Genomic DNA, 17,718 nt, shown 5'->3' with positions numbered 1-17,718 from the left:
TTGGTTGGGTTGTGTTTGGGTCGTCTTTTATGTTGTATAGGGATTGATAATAACACGCAAATGCATTAGCTATATCTTGTGGGTTAGTCAATGGAACATTAGAAATTGGGTGTTGAATCGTGACAATTTTGTTTTTAAGCCGTTTTTGTTTGATGGTTTTGGCAAGAAGAGAGTAAGTTTTATTGCCCAGCGCATAAAATTGGGATTTTGTTTTTTGGAGGTTAAAATCATAGGCGTGTAATAGAGTAGTGCGTAGTTTGTCCCTATCTCGGCTTATCGCCGCAGTTGTGGTAGCGTTTGGATTCTGTTTATTAATATCTTCATTCGTGCGTATAGAGTCAAGGAGTTGTTCAATTTGCTGAGACCGTTGTTTTTTAATACGAGAATTCAATTGGATGAGGATACCTCTCATATAAGCCTTATATGTCAACCAAAGAGTGGTAACAGAGATCTCCGGGGTAGAGTTAGTGTCAAAAAAGAGGTCATGTGCATCTAATATAAATTTCTGGTTTTCCGGGATATTTAAAAGTGCAGAGTTAAGTCTCCAAATAGGTGGAATCGCCGACCTTCGGTTGTCATCCAAGGCTATGGTGATCGGTGCGTGGTCAGACCAGGTGATAGTACCGATGCTGGAGGAAGTCACGTGTTGCAGAGTCCATTTATCAGTGATAAACATGTCAATTCTAGAATATGAGAGATGAGGGGGTGAAAAGTAGGTGTAATCTCTTTCCGTACCATGTTGGCATCTCCATATGTCGTATAGGTCATGGTCGTGCAGGAAGGGGTTGAAGTTAAGGTTACAGGATTTCTTACTAGAGGAAGAGTCTAGTAGTGAGTCACTGAGAACATTAAAGTCTCCGCCAATAATAAGTCTACCTTGTTGATGTTGGGAGATGAGAGTATAGAGTTTCCGATAGAATTTAAGTTGCTTACTGTTAGGGCCATATACGTTCACCAGGGTGTACGAGATCTCATTAATTTGGCAGGTCAAGATGATATAGTGGCCTTGCGGGTCGAGTAGTGTGGAGGTAAGTTTGAAAGAAAGAGCGTCGTTAACAGCGATAATAACACCATTCTTCTTTTTGATGTTTGTTGCCATGAAGAGTTGAGAGAAGCGATGTAGATAGAGTTTAGGGACTTTTTCTGTGGCGAAGTGCGATTCCTGTATGAAGAGTAGGTCCGTTTGAGATTTCCGGATTTCTCTTTATAGCATCGATCTCTTGAAAGGGGAGTTGAGGCCCCGCACATTAAGAGATGTGATGGTAATCATTCGTAAATGAGTTCTCGAAGTACAAATATACTTGGGGTGTTTTTTTTGCTAGTGTCAGTTACGGTCACGAGGGTGAAGGTTTGTGTCAGAAATATATAGTCAGTGGTGCCATTGGAAGGGATGGATGGGGAGGGAAAAATAACAATAAAAAACACTTGCACATAAAGCAAGTAAACAATGTAGCCAGGATTGCTACATCAAAAAAAGGGGGGTCAAGCAGGATATGACCCTCGGATGGGTCATATCTAATCAAAACCTTGAATTTCAGAGCCATAGGGTTTAGGCCGATCGCCAGAATTAGGAGTATTCAGGTATCGCCTCCAGAGAAAAATACAAAGAGAGAGATGTAGACGCGGCTGGTGCCGCTAAGCCCTTCAGGTTGCTTCCATGTTTTGAACGGAACCAGGGTTGTTCTTCTGTGGATCAGCAGGTAAAATGCTCCAGGCCTTAAGAAAGTCCAAACCAGCCTCTAGGTTTTTAATAGTATAGATTCTGCCTTGGTGACGTACGATTAATTTAGTGGGGAATCCCCATTGATAGGCCATATTGTGATTTCTAAGCGCTTTTGTGATTGGTATCATTTTTTTCCTGTTGGAAAGCGTGGCCTTAGATAGATCAGCATAAAGACGCAGAGTCGCATGTGAGGATGGGAGTGGAGGTGGATTTCTAGCCGCCAGCATAATTTTCTCCTTAATATGGTAGAAGTGTATTCGGACGAGCACGTCCCTAGGAATGGTTGCTGACAAGAATGAAGGCTTAGGTAGTCGATGTGCTCGATTGATTATGGCCTCTACGTCAGAGAGTGTTGGGATTAACAGCTTGAGGAAGTGATGTAGATATGGTAATAATGCTTCGTTAGATACCGTTTCTGGGATCCCTCTGAATTTAATATTATTGCGGCGTGATCGATCCTCTATATCGGCCAATTTTAGATTGATTTGTTCGATATCTGACATGTGGTCAGAATGAGCATCAATCAAATCATTGTGCGCTTCCACTATATCCGGTATGTTGGTTTCAATATGGCGGATCCTGCGTTCCTGTCTTTGCACCAGATTGGTAATTTGGGTCATTGGTGCAGAAATATCGTTATGCAGAGTTTGGCGCAGTAGTGTTAGCATGTTCTTCATGGAGATTTCAGTTAGAGGTTGGTCAGATGCTGGAAATGTGTCTATGTCAGGCAGGGTGGGGTATGGTGGCTGAGGCGGAAGGTTTAGGGCCTGGCAGGTGTCGGCAGGGTCACTATCAAGTCGTGGCCTTGATTTAACTGGGCTGCAGGACGTGGGTGACAGTGGGGTGACAACTCACCCGGGTCCCCTGGATAGAGCTGTTGCTGCAGCCTGGGATCCACAGGCTGGGATCTGTAGTCCTCCTCCTGGGTACTGCAGTGTCCCTGCATGTCCGCATGGCGGCCGCCATCTTGGATTCCCGGCTGAACGGCCGGGAAGAAGTGGGTTAATTTCCCTGGTTGCCCCGGGCTTTTTTTCCTGCGGGGCATGTCCAGTGGCCTGCGGGCACCTTCCGGGAAGTGCCGTGAGTAGTTTGTTTTCCCTGGGGTCGTAGTGTGCCGCTTCAGCGCTGGCGGGTGGATGGAGCTGTCCATCCCCGAGCCGGCCGCGCATGCGCCCCCCTATATATGTGCCCTTTTTTTTAAAGCTGAACTGCCGACATATATAAAAACATCAATTATTGCAAAAAAGGTATTCTTTAAAAAAAAAGTAAATGTAATTTTAAATCCAAAATATCTATGTACCTTACCCTGTTTTGATATCTGTTCCCTGTGATCCATAGTAACACCTAGCCTCTGAAATGCGTTGGGGAGGCAGCACCAGAAGCCAGTCAAGCTTTTCAACAGCGCATGTGTTTTCATAGTGAACATGCTGACTGATGAGAGAGAAGAGGATATCCTCATCAGAGTCTGCTGGTTCATTCATTGAGCTGGGGTGTGTCTGGGTCCTGTTGTAGTGCTGTAGTACTGAGATGGAAGTCCCAGATCTGACTGTGCTGTCTGCATTGTCTGCTTGAGTTCTATGACTGACTGCAGAGAATTACAAATACTTTGGTAAGTGAAAAAGTATCCATATCTATTTAAACTCTTTACCTGCTTGCCTGTTATTTAGTGTTTACCAGTCATCCTTCACTATATTGCTATACAGAACATACTGAGCATATATGGTTTTAATACTCCCCCATCCCTTACACCCAAAAAAAAGTTATATATTCCCTAAATTTTGCTGTCTTAGAGTCAGTTTGATTATTTCACTGACCCTTCCTCTTTAAGTCCATTGGTGGTGGCAGATGGGCTTCACATGGATGGTGTGACACTCATGTAATGGCATGTGAGCGCTGCTCTGTCCAAGGGTACTCTAAACTCAATTTCGGTATGATGACATGCGGGGACTGATGCTGAATCGAATGGCAGAAAATCTAGGGACTGTACTGGAAAGAGGGGAGATATTCAGAATTGCTTTTAAATTTGGACCTGTTTGACCACTTTTTTTTTGGTCAAAGGTGCAGTTGGCCTTTAGGCAACTCTTTCTGATATGTTCTTGTTCATTTCTTCCAGCATCATATTAACTGTAAGGTAGTTACATTAAAAAGAGTGTTATATTGAAAAAATATGAAAAGATCTTTGTTGTCCACAAACCAGTTAGTGTTTAAAAAAATCTTTCTAAACAGTATTTAAAGAAAAAAAAATCTGTTTGGTCGCTGTTGGAAACCTAGGGAAGCGTAGCTTTGGACATTTTTTTATCCATTAGGTACAAATGATCATCATTGTTTTTTTCAATATAAGGAAAAAAGAAAATAACAAGTCAATCATATATATAAATTAAAATCCGTTTTGCTAAATCAAGACAGTCCCAAATTTTTGGGACAGATACATTTATCTTCATCATAATGTATAACAAAGATAAAGCTCATTATACCATGAAAAAGCTTTGCTGTAAGACCAGCATATTGTAAAATGGTCCATCTGTTTCCACACAAAAAAATCACTTTCTTAATCTGCATGAACACACATTTGATAAATAAAAATGACTCTTCACTAGTTTACTGGCATATATCAAACTGACATTTACATTGCACTGAGGGAAATGTCACTTCATTTGAGCAATATCATTTATACTTTCAAAGGTACAAATGTATTGTTGATGAAAGAACATTTATGCTTTTATAATAAAGACATTGATGAAATGTGACAAGTTGGAGTTGTGTAGAATCAACAAAATATCACCAACAGTTCAAACACTGAAAAATATGGGTTTCAAAGTTGAAATAAAATAATGTCATTCTAAAATGTTGATTAACTTACTCATGGAAAGTTACAATTGGAACAAAAAAAAATTGCAAAAGGTGAACAACAGCTTTTGGAAAATGTATAGATGCTAGTATTTGTAGCATGACTTATCTGTATATATATATATATATATATATATATATATAATATGTTGTTAAAGAACTGCTACTTGTACCTTAAAAAATGAACCCTTGTCTTAAATGTATTCTGGAAAATAGTGCACTTTCTGATATGCGAGTTTTCCTAGGCAGCCTCAAAGCTGTATGTCTGTACTGTAAAATGCACTGCTGTTTGCGACTGCTAGTATAACAAGATTTGGCATTTTCCCAGTTTTTGGTTGAACTGTATGGACTAGCATTGTTTTTCAACCAGATTAACTGTGTAATTGTGTAACATTTCCTTATTGTGTAGCTTACTGGAGATAAACCTGCATTCAGGGGCGGACTGACAACGCATGGGGCCCCCGGGCAATAGGGGATCATGGGGCCCCTGTGCCCTTGCCCAAACTCAAAAAAGCCTATGACAAAGATACCAGGGGCATCTCATGGGGCCCCCTACTGACCCCGGGCCCTCGGGCAGTGTGCGAGTTTCCAAATGGTCAGTCTGCCCCTGCCTGCATTGCATTCATCTCTCTATGCCCTTGTTTTTTTATTATGTGTTGCTGTGCTTCCATGACCTCTTCTGCAGGTTTTTGAATATTTCTTCACCAGTTATCCAACTACTAGTGATGAGGGTACAGGTGTGACATGAGGAAGAGAAGCTTTACTCCTCTACCCCCCCCACCCAATTGACCCCTTTTTGGAAAGTAGACACCCCAACGAATTTGATAGGAAGCATGGTGAGTATTTTGCAGATCTTGTTTGTTGCCACAAGTTTTTGGAAAATTAAGAAAGAAAACAAAAACATTTTTTCTTTATAATTCAAAACCTTGTGAGAAAAAATGAGATCTGCAAAATACTCACCATGCCTCTTTTTAAATTCCTTGGGGTGTCTGGTGTTTTTCTGGCATTTCAGGGCCTCCGAAACAGTTATAGGTAGTGAGGAAGTGAAATGAGGAAGTGGTCATTGGATTTCAGGCTCCTGTATGTGGCTAGGCTCCCAAAAAGTCTCACACATGTGGTATCCCCATACTCGGTAGAAGTAGCAGAATGTATGTTGGGGTGTAATCCCACATATACCCATGGCTTGTGTGAGAAATATATCATTTAATTTACAACTTTGTGTATAGAAAAAAAAATGTTTTTGTCAGTTTCCAAAAACTTGTGGAAAAAAATAAATCTTCTATGGACTCAATATGCCTCTCAGCAGATAACCTAGGGTGTATACTTTCCGAAAAGGGGTCATTTGGGGGTATTTGTACTGTCCTGGTATTTTAGCACCTCAAGAAATGTGATGGGCAGTCAGAAAGTACAATCTGGGTAAATTCCATTATCTATACCATAGTTTGTAGATGCTATAACTTTCACACAAAGCAATCAATATACACTTACTGGGATTTTTTTAACCAAAAACATGTAGCAGAATACATTTTGGCCTAAAATTATGATTAACTTTGAGTTTACTATATATTTTTTATAGCTGAAAGTAAAAAATATTGTTTTTCTTCAAAATTTTTGGTCTTCTTTTGTTTATATTGCGAAAAATAAAACATGCACAGGTGATAAAATAGCACTGAAAGAAGGCTCTATTTGTGTGAAAAAAAGGACGTAAATTTAGTTTGGGTGCAGCATTGGGTGCAGCATGACTGCACAATTATCAGTTGAATTAGTGCAGCGCTGAATAGAAAAAAGAGGCCTGGTCATTAAGGGGGGTAAATCCTCAGGATGACAAGTGGTTAAATGGTTCCAATCTGGTTTTATATTCTGCTATCTGTTGATCTAATCTATTCATCTTCCTCTGCTTTCTCTTTAGGAGGAATTTTAAAACTTCTCCTCCCTCCTCATTAAAGAACTGGAACCACTCTTCTGTAGATTCTTTGTCTATTAAACCATCGCATATGAGCACATCCCATCTAAGTTACCTTGGAGTTGGGAGGGGGGCAGGGGCGGACTGACAACTCATGGGGCCCCCGGGCAATAGGGGATCATGGGGCCCCTGTGTCCTTGCCTAAACTCAAAAAGCCTATGAAAAAGGTACCAGGGGCATCTCATGGGGCCCCCTACTGACCCCGGGCCCTCGGGCAGTGCCCGAGTTTTCAAATGGTCAGTCCACCCCTGGAGGGGGGGTTAATTAGGTATTAGAACCTTTTTTGGTTTTTAGGCCATTAAATAGTTATAGGTTGGAGATTTTAGAGTGCATACTGCAACAAAATGTAAGCCAGCAGCCAGCAGGAATGTCTGTGTATACATCGACACTGAGCAGTGTCCCTGTGCTGAGCTGGCAGGGATCTGCGGTTCCTTTGGAGACAAATATTGTTTACATAATAAATAGCAGAGAGAAGAGCCTGGTCCCTAACCCTTGGAGATGTCATATTACCCATGGTGATACATGTAGGGTGGGGCCAGGAGCTATATTGACTGGAAGTTGAGGTGATAGACCTTATCCTGTGTAAGAGTATCCTGATTATGTATATGTAAACTTACATACTGTAGTGCAATGCCATAGTGCATATTTAAAAGTTAGGGTTTTTTTAACTGATTTTAATATATGTTGGAAACCATTTGAAATGAGGTCTTGTTTATGTTTTTTTCTGAGCTGCGTGACTGCCTCCATGGAGGAACCAATAGTTAAAGGGGTCATGAATTAAAATACTCTTAAACGGGAGACATGCAAATAGACCTGAATGTGTGTTGGGTCAACTGTTGGTGGTGATGGCAATATTTGCATATATGGTGGTAATCACGAAGGAGGTGAAATTGGTATTTTACCATGGTGGTGTAAACGTGGATAAATTGGATTGATTGCATTTACACAAAAGATTGTGACCACAGAGTATAAGCACATATGTTTTTACATTTTATTTATATGTTTTGATATGCTATATGTATCAGGGCGGTGTACATGTGGATAAACTGGACAGAATTACCACAAAAGACTGGAACCTGAGAGTATAAACACATATGTTTGGACATTTTATTTATGTGTTTTGATATGCTATATGTATCATGGTGGTGTACACGTACAGTTGTGGCCAAAATTATTCAACCCCCAATGCTGTAAAGGGGTTTAGGGACTATAGTGTACATTTGGAATTGTATTCAGAATCAAATCCTACAAGGACGTTGTAACTACCCAAATGCAACTAAAATGACATCAATTGTTTATGTAATACAGTAGTAAATGGTTCTTATGTGGTTTCTTCATTGCCACAATTATTCAACCCCTTAAAGACTACCACTCTGAAGAACAGAGGTTCATACAGGTGCTTTCCATCAGGTATTGAAAACACCTGTGGATGTCACCGAGCAGCAATCAAGCATAATAAGCACCAATTAGGCAGCTTTAAAATGACTGTGATACTCAGCTCCTTCTAGACATTTACTGGTGTGGTTACAAACATGGTGAAGGCAAGAGAATGGTCCAGGAAGACAAGAGAAGAGGTGATTTCTCTTCACAGGAAGGGCAATGGCTATAAGAAGATTGCAAAGATGTTAAACATACCAAGAGACACCTTAGGAAGCATCATTCGCAAATTCAAGGCAAAGGGCACTGTTGAAACGCTACCTGGTCGTGGCAGAAAGAAGATGCTGACTTCGACTGCTGTGCGCTACCTGAAGCGTAGAGTGGAGAGAAGTCCCCGTGTGACTGCTGAGGAACTGAGAAAAGATTTGTCAGATGTGGGTACAGAAGTTTCAGCCCAGACAATAAGACGCACACTGCGTAATGAAGGCCTCCGTGCCAGAACTCCCAGGCGTACCCCCTTGCTGTCTCCAAAGAATAAGAAGAGTCGACTGCAGTATGCCAAAAGCCATGTGGACAAACCACAAAAGTTGTGGGATAGTGTTCTGTGGACTGATGAAACAAAATTAGAACTGTTTGGGCCCATGGATCAACGCTATGTTTGGAGGAGGAAGAACAAGGCCTATGATGAAAAGAACACCTTGCCTACTGTGAAGCATGGTGGAGGGTCAATCATGCTTTGGGGCTGTTTTGCTTCTGCAGGTACAGGGAAGCTTCAGCGTGTGCAAGGTACCATGAATTCTCTTCAGTACCAGGAGATATTGGATGGAAACGTGATGCAGTCCGTCACACACCTGAGGCTTGGGAGACGTTGGACCTTTCAACAGGACAATGATCCCAAGCATACCTCCAAGTCCACTAGAGCATGGTTGCAGAGGAAAGGCTGGAACATTTTGGAGTGGCCATCGCAGTCACCAGACTTAAATCCGATTGAGAACCTCTGGTGGGACTTAAAGAAAGCAGTTGCAGTGCGCAAGCCTAAGAATGTGACTGAACTGGAGGCCTTTGCCCATGAAGAATGGGCGAAGATACCCGTAGATCGCTGCAAGACACTTGTGTCAAGCTATGCTTCACGTTTAAAAGCTGTTATAACTGTAAAAGGATGCTGTACTAAGTACTAAGATTGAATGTCACTTGGGGGTTGAATAAAACTGATAATGCTGTGAGCACAGAAAAGACATTTGTGGTTATTTCATTATAACTGTTATGTTATATTTGTCTGACCTACAAGTGCCTCTTTAATGTAAATGTAAGCAAGATGACTGAATGATCAAAAGCAATGTCAAACTGGCCAAAACACTCAATTTCAGTGGGGGTTGAATAATTTTGGCCACAACTGTAGATGAATTGGATGGATTGAATTTACACAAAAGATTGTGACCTGAGAATATCAACAGATATGTTTGGACATTTTATCCATGTGTTTTGATATGTTATATAGTTTTAAGCACATATTTATTTTTGGTTAAATCATGCTTTTTATTTATCTGTGACTGAATGTACTTTGAGATTGAATGCACTTTATGTATTTCACATTTACTTATTAGTAAATAAGTTTGCACACATATTAAGCACTTTATATATTTTGTGTTTATTGATCAGAGAATAAGTTGCACATACAGTATATTATGTTTATCCATAGCGTGGCAGCCTCTTCTAATCTATACTCTGATCTTACCTTTGTGGGAACACAAATTGATGCCTGCAGCTTGGTAATTGCTTTGAGAATCATACAGGTATACTTCTTTAGAAAGTAGGTAGCGTGGGAGCATATTTGTTTTTAGTTTGGATCCTGATATTGATTCCTAATGCAAAGATGCAAAAAAAATGGAACAGTGGTCAACTGTAAGAATTAATGCATGAACTGGATGTACTTTTAGTGATGAAGTGATGTGATGGCCAATGATTTGAAATGGTGCTACAATAAGAGTCATTGTCAAGCCAAATAGATGCACACTGTGACTGATTGATCATAACACAATAAAAGAGATAAAAGGTGAGTACAAAATATGATGGACTGATAAAAATGGGTTAAATAGATTAGGTTTATAACAAAATCAATAAACTGAGTGACAAATATGAGATAATAAACAATACAATATAAAATAAACAATTATTATAGATATTAATTAAAATTGGTGGATGAAAAATTATTAATAATAGATACTAAGCGATGATATTAAACATTATATATACATAAATTATAATTAATTAAAATTAACAGATATAAAAAAAAAGTATTAATCATGGTCAGGAATGATGAATAGTGAAAGGCCTGCATGACTGGGTTTGCTGATGCAGGGCTGTGGGTGAGAAAGGGTTAAGTGGGGTCATGTTTGAATATTGACAGCCTTACCTTATTGGAGGATCATGGGGTGTGGTGGGGAGGGGTCAAACCAGGCTGGAGAGGGGTTTTGTGGGAGGTGGTCTTCCTTAGATCACCATTCCCAGCACGGGCAACTTTGGAGGAGCTTCTCCCACCCACTCTTCCCCTTTTTTCTGGTTTTAGTTGGGGCAGTTACTGCTGCTCTGTTTTTGCGGTTCAGGAGGCGCTTTGCTTTGGGGGGAATTTTTCTTTTTTGAGTATTGTCATAGCAGGGGGCAGAGGTATCAGGGTTTTTTGAATGGTATGGTATGGTAATGGTATGGGATGGTAAACCGTTTAAAATAAATAGGGTTGGGCCCGTCTTGGGTATGGGTGTACTTTCCCTAATAAGCGCAGCAGGAATGAGTTCTTGGATTGGTGGGGCTGTATCGGATGGTGATTCAGGAAGGAGTTGTCCCCGAGCCGGTGTATGTGCGGCTGGGGGCCTTAATTTGTAAGATGGTGTCAGATACAGCCGAGTATTAGTTTTTCAGTGCCTTCACAAATCTATCATTTACGGTAATTTTTTGTTATGGTTTTTACATACAATAAAAATGTATGTATGTATTTGGTATTGATGTTATTTAAATAAACTGGCTACTATGGCCATTTAAATTCCAAAGTTAAGTGTATTGTGTTTTTTATGATTATGTTAACGGTAGGTGTGGGGGTGGTTTTAGAAGTGGTGGTTGGTGTCATAGCAGCTGAGCTATAGGCAATACCCCAGTGATGTATATGTCTTGAATTCTCAAAAGTTCAATAAGTGGACTTGATAATTTAATTGAGGCTGTCCAGATACAAGGTCTTTAGTGTAAAGATCCAGAATGATTATCTTACCACTAATTTATGTTCCTTGATGAAGAGATTTGCTCAAATGGCAAAACAGATGATATGCAGATTTGTTGTGGATCAACACATAATGTTTTAAAACTCTGTGGTCAAGAAAGCCATTTTCAATGTTTCTTTAATGTTGGCTGATCCCATTTCTCAGTTTTTAGGTTGTGCAACCCACATAACGTAGACTGCAGGGACACTTCAAGAGGTATATTGCATATTCTGCGCCACAGGTGATAGTTGATTTGATGTTATGTGTAACCCTTATGTTGAAGAAGGAGAAGGTCATTGTTCTTTTCACTATGACTGGGCAAGTCATACATTTGGGGTGTAGGCATCCGTAGCTCCATACTAGTGGTTCCTGGTTTATTTGTTTTAGTATACTTGGTGCAAGGTAGTTATTTATTGTTTTTGCTTTCCTAAAAGTACAAAGAGGAGTGTGAATTGTTGCTTAACCCCTTCACGCCTAAGGGTAAAACAAATCTTAAAGCCTAAGTAAAATTTTACAACTTTGACTTGTGTTAGTAAAACTGTACATATCATCACAACTACTTTGTACATCCAGGTGGATTATACCATATACTGGCCCAAAATAGTAAAAAAGTAAAAAAAATATTTTTTTTTAAATTTAGCTGCTACTACCATAACCTACAACCAAGGAGCAACCCAAAATAAGTTTTACATCTCCTAACGATCGCAGCTGTCATGATATAAGGTCAGGTTCAGAGACCAGTTGCTACAGCAGTTGTAAGGCTTACCTGAAACCAGCAGGATTGGTACACCAGCGGCCCACCCTGGGAATGACGCAGGCTCACCTGAGGTGCGGGGTCTAAGCATCCACCGGTCTTCCCCAGAGCTCCTAATGGTGGAGATGGATTTGGCTGCGTGTGAATGCCAGGTCGGAAATCTCAGGATCACCCCACCAGGGAATGAGTAGGCTGGAAACCAAAAGCGGATCAAACAGTTCAGGGATCAAACAGAAGCGGAGTCAGTAACAAGCCAAGGGTCGGTCACCAATGGTAGTAGATAGGATGAGGCAGAATCGTAGTCAGTAGCAAGCCAAAGGTCGGTAACGTAGATGAAGACAGCAGCAGGAACAGTAAGCGGGATATTGGCTGGTAAGGCACAATAATCTGGCAAGGAGGAAGTGCATGGACATGGCTTTTATAAGGAAGTTCATGGGAGGAGCAAGGAGTTCAAGGTTCAAGAGAAATCAAGGCACAAGGCAGGATTATCCATGAATTGCCAAAGAAGCTGTCCAGCATTCCAGATAGCTCAGTGAGAAGAGACATTGCCTCCCACTGAAGAAGGACCAGGTTCGATCCCAGGCTCTGACAGCAGCAATACCATATATGTGTATGTTATTTGTTTATACTTGTACTACAGCCCAGAAACAATAGTGCACATTTTGTTTTTCATTTTTTTTAACCTAAAACACACTGATACTAACTGATACTAATACCAATAAAAAAAATTCCTGACCTTTGACCCTGACCTTGACCCAAACACTAACCCTTGCACTGAACTAGATCAAACCTTGATCTGGGTATTTTTTCTGTGCGGCGCGCTTCCAGCACGAAGGCAGGTGCGCAAATATGCAACCCCATGGAAAAGAAGCCCAGTTCTGTGAGACTGCATATTTGTGTGACGTCAGTGGGAAGGGGTTAAGACAGAGGTCGCTCAATAGAATTTAAAAATCCTGAGTGGTATCCTCCTCTTTTTCCTGAAAGTATTGTCTCTTGTTTGAAATTCCTCTTGAGTTTCATATAAGATTCTTTGGATAGAATTTTTCCTTAAATGTGTTTGGCAAGTGCTGTGGCTTGCTATTATATTTTTTTAAGGGAGGTGCAATTCCTGCATATCCTCTGAAACTGGCTGTATATGGCTGTATATATTGGTTTTCAATGCTTTCAGATGGTCACTCCTGAAGTCCACTTGAAGTCTGTTGATCTGTTGGTCTTTAGCGATGTGGAGGTATAAATCCAGAAAGTCAAAGTTCTTAGGATCTGTATGGTAGGTAAACATGAGATTACTTTTTTCCATTTAGAAACTTCGCAAAGTCTGGGTTCTGGTCCAGATCGCCTTTCAATAAGATGATATTGGGTGCATGTTTAGTGTGGGGGCCCAAAAGGTCAATCTCAAGATATTCCATCTCTAGGTTGGCATAGCTAGGATGCCGCCCCTTGAAGACGTCGGATGATGAAACGCGTAGGAAAGGGCTTAGTGGATGGGACGTAAGGCCGCTCTTCGAGACTATCAGCTGTGATCGCGGTGAGCGAGGCTCGTCCCTGCTTTAGCTTTTTGAGACTGATGTTGCTGTTATTGCTGGTGTCGGTTGGACACCTTTCTTGTGAGTGCAGATTTAAGGCTACAATAAAAATTATCCTTGTTTTAATATACTGCACCATGATACTCTTCTTTGATTCCCCGAGCATTTCCAAAGTTATGAAGGCATGATGACCACTTACAGTTAAGGCTGTTCCATGTGTGCTGATTTGGCTGATTGCAGTCTATTGCTGATATTCCAACAGATCATTGCTCCCAGAGCAATTGCTATTTTTCCTGATTTATAATTTGATCAGCAAATAGCTCTGGTGAGTCTACCCATTTCATTCGGTGGTGGATTTTGCTACACTGTGTTTTTTCTTAAGAGATTTTTAATCACTTATTTTGGTGTTTGGACTTATATATGAATTACAGACATTCATAAATATATATTTTATTTTATTTATGTATTTATCTGCATTTTCATGTGATTTGGTATTTAGCGCACTCCTTTATATATTTGTTATAGCTAGGGGCAAACTTTGTCCCCATAGCTGTACCTTTCTTCTGTATATAGAACTGTTTCTTCAGTTTCTTTATTGCTACTTCAAGGTTAATTTGAGTATGAAATGGTTGAGGTATATACACAGCACATTAGAATTGATCAGTTTTCAAATAATGTATATATCATAGATTGTGATCTCTATAACTTTCTTTCAATTCATTTTTATTGAAGCTCAAGCAGAAACAAAATATTACATACCATTTCAAAATTTTTGTGGTAGTCACATCATACAAATCACAATATATAGGTTTGCTTATACTATCATCACACCATGATAAGGTGACCTCAAATTAGTATATCCTCTAAATGGCAATTGTACATCTATACTTAAAGGTATGACCTTGTTTGCATTATTAACAATAGAGATGAGCGAATCGAACCAGGCGAACCGGAATTCGAGTCGAATTTCAGGAAATATTCGATTCGCGGCGAAACCGAAATTTTGCCTACTTCGGGTGCGCGAATCGAACATTTCCCGATCAGCCGGCAAAAGTGTCCCTGCAGTGAGCTCCGCTATTTCTGACAGTTCTCTGACAGAAGGAACACATGTTTAGCGGTTGAAACATTGTATCTATTAGTTTACATTTAGGATACAGATGTTTCAACCACTGTTCATGTGAAGAAGCTGTGAGAGAACTGTCAGAAATAGAGGAACTCTGCACATACACTTTTTGCCGGCTTGGAATTATTCTTCTTTTCATCCTAGTTCTTCTTCTTCTTCATCTTCATCCTCAGAAGAAGAGGATGAGGATGAGGATGAAGAAGAAGAAGAAGAAGTAGGATGAAAAGAAGAATAATTCCAAGCCGGCAAAAAGTGTATGTGCAGAGTTCCTCTATTTCTGACAGTTCTCTCACAGCTTCTTCACATGTACAGCGGTTGAAACATCTGTATCCTAAATGGAAACTAATAGATACAATTTGTATCTATTAGTTTCCATTTAGGATACAGATGTTTCAACCGCTGTACATGTGAAGAAGCTGTGAGAGAACTGTCAGAAATAGAGGAACTCTGCACATACACTTTTTGCCGGCTTGGAATTATTCTTCTTTTCATCCTACTTCTTCTTCTTCTTCTTCTTCTTCTTCATCCTCATCCTCATCCTCTTCTTCTGAGGATGAGGATGAGGATGAAGAAGAAGAAGAAGCAGTAGGATGAAAATAAGAATAATTCCAAGCCGGCAAAAAGTGTATGTGCAGAGTTCCTCTATTCTGCAGATACACTTAGAGGAGCTCTGCACATACACTTTTTGCCTGTTTGGAATTAATCTTATTTTCATCCTACTTCTTCTTCTTCTTCTTCTTCTTTATCCTCATCCTCAGAAGAAGAAGAAGAGGATGAAGAAGAAGAAGAAGAAGAAGAAGAAGTAGGATGAAAATAAGAATAATTGCAAGCCGGCAAAAAGTGTATGTGCAGAGTTCCTCTATTCTGCAGATACACTTAGAGGAGCTCTGCACATACACTTTTTGCCGGCTTGGAATTAATCTTATTTTCATCCTACTTCTTCTTCTTCTTCTTCTTCTTCATCCTCATCCTCATCCTCAGAAGAAGAAGAAGAGGATGAGGATGAGGATGAAGAAGAAGAAGAAGAAGAAGAAGTAGGATGAAAATAAGAATAATTCCAAGCTGGAATTATTCTTATTTTCATCCTACTTCTTCTTTTTCTTCTTATGAGGATGAGGATGAAGAAGAAGAAGTAGGATGAAAATAAGATTAATTCCAAGCCGGCAAAAAGTGTATCTGCAGCGCTCCTCTAAGTGTATTTGCAGAATGTCATTTATGGAAAAAAATAGATACAATGTTTCAACCGCTGTATGGAAGGACAGTCCCAGAACTGTCATAAATAGTCTATTTCTGACAGTTCTGGGACATTCACTCCATACAGCTGTTTCAACCGCTGTATGGAGGGAATGTCATAGAACTGTCAGAAATAGACTATTAATGACAGTTCTGGGACTGTCCTTCCATACAGCGGTTGAAACATTGTATGTATTTGTTTCCATAAATGGATCCATTTATGGAAACAAATACATACAATGTTTCAACCGCTGTATGGAAGGACAGTCCCAGAACTGTCATTAATAGTCTATTTCTGACAGTTCCATGACATTCCCTCCATACAGCGGTTGAAACAGCTGTATGGAGTGAATGTCCCAGAACTGTCAGAAATAGACTATTTCTGACAGTTCTGGGACAATCACTCCATACAGCTGTTTCAACCGCTGTATGGAGGGAATGTCATGGAACTGTCAGAAATAGACTATTAATGACAGTTCTGGGACTGTTGTAATTCCTACACCGTTCACCTGATTTGGATGTAAATACCCTCAAATTAAAGCTGACAGTCTGCAGTTAAAGCACATCTTGTTCGTTTCATTTCAAATCCATTGTGGTGGTGTATAGAGCCAAAAATGTTAGAATTGTATCGATGTCCCAATATTTATGGACCTGACTGTATATTAATTTGGGGTATTTTCACCAAAGAAATGTAGCAGAATACATTTTGATCTAAAGTTATGAAGAAATGTTATTTATTTGCAAAATTTTATAACAGACACAAAGAAAAACTTTTCAAAAGTTTCAGGTTTTTTTTGTTTATTTAGCAAAAAATAAAAAACTCAGTGGTGATTAAATACCAAAAATGTGTATGAGTGTTGCATAACCACATAAGTCTCATTTAAAGTGGGACCACACTGAAAGCTGATAATTGGCCTGGACAGGAAGGGGGTAAAAGTGCCCGGTATTGAAATGGTTAAAGGAGACAGAGTCCAACAAAGTCTAGTTCCATTACTGATAAGGAAAGTGTCTGAAAGTATATTAGACATAATGGAGTAGCATATGAAGCAGTGATAGCTAAAAGGACAAAGCCCTGAAAACCAAATTTATGCAAGGTGGCTTGCAGGTACCCCAAATGTACACTATCGAAAGCCTGTCAAGAGTGAGGAACACTGCAGTTGTTTTACACAGTTCAGCTATCTGAAGATTAAACATGCAATGGGTACCATCTGAGGCCTCTCTACCTTTCACATAACCTACCTGGTCAGATTTGATAAGGTAGGAAGTGATTATAGCTAGTCTCTTGGCAAGTGGGTTTGAATAAATTTTTAGGTACGAATTTAAATGGAAAATGGGATGAAAATGTTGGGGACAATTTGTTGACTTCACTGGTTTGGGCAATGCTACAATAGTAGCTTGTAGCATTTTTTGGGGAAAGAATGCAGAGGATGCAGCTCGTTTGAGTACTTGTGTTAAGTGTGGTACTAGAACATCTTTGTAGGTTTTATAATATTTGGCTGTGAAGCCATCAGCTCCTGAAGATTTGTTGTTTGGCATTGATTTTAAAACAGCTAGGCTCTCAGCATCAGTGGTAGGAGAATTCAACTTTGTCAGATCCTCTCCAGATAAAGACGGGAAAGAAACTGAGTTTAAGAATTTATATATCAATGCTTCGGTTGGTTGTGGAGTGTGAGGATCTTGCTTGAGATTGTATAGATTAACATTTTTGGAAAGTATTACAATTTGTTTTGGTTGGAACACCTTAGTTTGAGTGATTGGATTGAGCATGGAAGACAGTTTGATTCTAACTTGTTGTTGTTTTAATTTGCCAACAATTTACCTGTCTTGTTGCCCTGGGAGTAGTGTAAAGCTTTAAGCCTTCTCAGGAATTTTTCATAATCTGAAATCAGTAGTGACTTCAAAGAGAGTCTAGTAGTGACTTCAAAGA

The sequence above is a fragment of the Staurois parvus genome, unplaced genomic scaffold, assembly GCF_062004578.1.
Source record: "Staurois parvus isolate SC_StPar_1 unplaced genomic scaffold, SC_StPar_1.0 ptg000022l, whole genome shotgun sequence".
NCBI lineage: Eukaryota > Metazoa > Chordata > Amphibia > Anura > Ranidae > Staurois > Staurois parvus.
This window is presented reverse-complemented; position numbering follows the sequence as displayed.